This window comes from Xiphophorus hellerii, chromosome 4, assembly GCF_003331165.1.
Source record: "Xiphophorus hellerii strain 12219 chromosome 4, Xiphophorus_hellerii-4.1, whole genome shotgun sequence".
In the NCBI taxonomy this organism is placed as follows: Eukaryota; Metazoa; Chordata; class Actinopteri; order Cyprinodontiformes; family Poeciliidae; genus Xiphophorus; species Xiphophorus hellerii.
Window position 1 is genome coordinate 9,415,242 of NC_045675.1, and position 2,552 is coordinate 9,417,793.

General features: G+C 38.8%; 1 long non-coding RNA gene across 1 annotated transcript; it reads left to right on the forward strand.

Moving 5' to 3' along the window:
* Window positions 1-1,683: 1,683 nt before the first annotated feature.
* On the forward strand, window positions 1,684-2,264 carry LOC116718916 (uncharacterized). Its single transcript, XR_004339018.1, has 2 exons — window positions 1,684-2,128; window positions 2,232-2,264. It is a non-coding gene; the product is annotated as an uncharacterized LOC116718916 (long non-coding RNA).
* Window positions 2,265-2,552: the final 288 nt, after the last annotated feature.

The following is a 2,552-nucleotide window of genomic DNA, read 5'->3' on the forward strand; positions in this document are numbered from 1 at the left end:
ATAAGTGAGTGGTTTTACATTGCGCAAGTGACGGGAAGAGACAATCAAACATATATTTTTGTTAATCAAAAAAAAGAAACTGAAAAACACACCTTGTATAACACAGACAATTTGTGATTAAACTGTATTTTATCTATGGAACAACTAATTCAGGTGTCTTAATCCTCTTGCTTGCACATACCTTTTCAGCTTTGCCTACAAATTTTCTGTTTCATAAGGTTATGAAAGCCATTCCAAAATAATGAGTTTGTTGTTCTTCAAGCCACATTGTTCAGTGGTACACATTTGGTAATTTCCCATTTAGATGACCCAAACTAATTTCAATTCACTAATTCATTACCAAAGAGCAATGGTAAGATCACTTCACATTTGTTCCAGCATATGGTCCAGTGCTGCATTGGTATCATACGTCTGTGATACCAAACACAATAACCAGAAGAAAAAGCTGCTCATTAAAAGTTGTTTATTGCTAAAAAAAAAAAAAGAAAGAAACTTAACATTCTTTATGAGAATTTGTTCATGTTTTATTTATGCTGCAGACAACAGTGAGACGTCCATGACCTGCTGTCTGCCCTCCTTGCTTCTACTCTTTTCGCTCCTGCAGTCCAGAGGAAATGCTTCAGGGAGTGTCCTTGCTGCACATTCATTGGCTGAAGAAAAGTATTTTTAAAAGATGACATTTCTAACATGTCTTCACCCTTGGTACCACTAAGGAAATATTGGCTGCAGCATGTCAAGATAATTGTGTCTGAAGTCAAAAGCAGGTTGGGGTGTGTGTGGGTGTGTGTGTGTGTGTGAGTGAGTGGGGGGTGAGGGGACTGAGCTGTTTTTGGCCTCCCAGACAAAGCTGTGAGCTAGCACGCTCCTCTGTAATGGTCTCCGTGCCTTCTCGACTGCCCTTGGCATTAGATGCAGACCTTTATTACCCTGTAGGAAAGCAGTTCATAACAGCCACGCTTCTGTCCTTTCAAAAACGGAAACTTTTTCTCTCCTATCGCTTATTACTGAAGATCATCAAAGAGAGTTGAAGAGATGAACTGTTCCGGTTATGTTACATTTCTCAAATAAGCCAGAACCCGAGTAGGGCACATCTCACAGTGGGGGGGGGAAACTGCATATTTCTCGTGACAGGTGGCAATTAAAACGTGTTTTCATCCGTTTAATAAATAAAACTCAGGAGAGTATTCTGAAACAGTGTTGTTGCCTCTGATTAATTAGAACTTGGGGAGGACTGGTTGGTGCGGAGAGGAGGTGAAGTTGTGAAGAGATCAATGACACCAAGTGACGTAGTCACTGTAACCATGGGTTACTGCTGCTGCTGTTATTTCTGTGTAACTATTTTTGTAAAAACATTAATAATCTCTGGTGTCTGCTGCTCTGTGAGTCATCGGAGGTGCTGCTTCTGCTGAAGAACTGTGGAGCAGGAATCTTCAGGGAGAGTGACTGAGGATAGATCGTTAGACAGAGCGGCTCACTAAAATTTCCTTGACATTTTAGAGGAAACAAAGCCCGTCTGGCAAGCAATAGTTAGAAAATAACACAACATGGAGAAGCTGACTAAACAGCATGTGTATATAAAGGAAAATACTGAAATAAATTAGCAGAATAAATGATGGCAAAAAGTGACATAAATTAGTTAATTTCATACAAGAAACATTTGAAGCAGCATTAGTTCATAAAACCATGTGTAACTGGGTCTATATTGTTGTATATTTTCACAAAATGTTTTCTTTAATTTATTTGTCCTCTTATACTTGTCTGTCTTTGTGTTCCTCTGTGTCTGCTATGAGGGGTTTGGTCCTCCAGCTCCGCCCTACTTTCTTCTTCTTTTGTTTGGGGTCCTCCAGCACCATTATAAATGTTAAGTTGTTCATTTCCTCTTCCCTTTTGTTACTCGTTCCACTGGGAAGAGGCAAGTTTTATAATCTATTGTAATCCTTTCATTTATATTGTCCAAATGTTTATTTTTTTTCTTCTGTATTAATGTTAGGTGTTTTAATATTTTTATTCGAGTTGCTATTATGCATTTATAAGATTTGATGCATGCTAACATTATGATTTTGTATAGATCGGGTTGGAGAACTGGAGCACATGCTACGTGCTAATGCTAATATCTCCCGATTGACAGGTATGTTAGCGCGCCCTTTTGTTACTCGTTCCACTGGGAAGAGATCGGGTTGGAGAACTGGAGCACATGCTACGTGCTAATGCTAATATCTCCCGATTGACAGGCTGAATAAACGGAGTCCTCCTCCAAACCCAGACTCGGTGTTTTTATGGTTTGTCCTATAAACACACAACGCAGAAGTCCACCGGTCACACATGTTTAGATGCATCATGTTAATTTAATGTTTTTTTCCCCCCCAGTACATAATGACCATACAAGCCACAACAATATTGAATTTAAAAACTAAAAATTGGACACAGAAATCTTTATTTGTTCACATCTTTTATTAAGTTCTGTTGAAGGTTTAAGGTTTTTCAACTTGAGCAAGTTCTATTGGCTTCCTAATACCAAACATGATGGACAGCAGCTGCTTTTATGTGTCAGT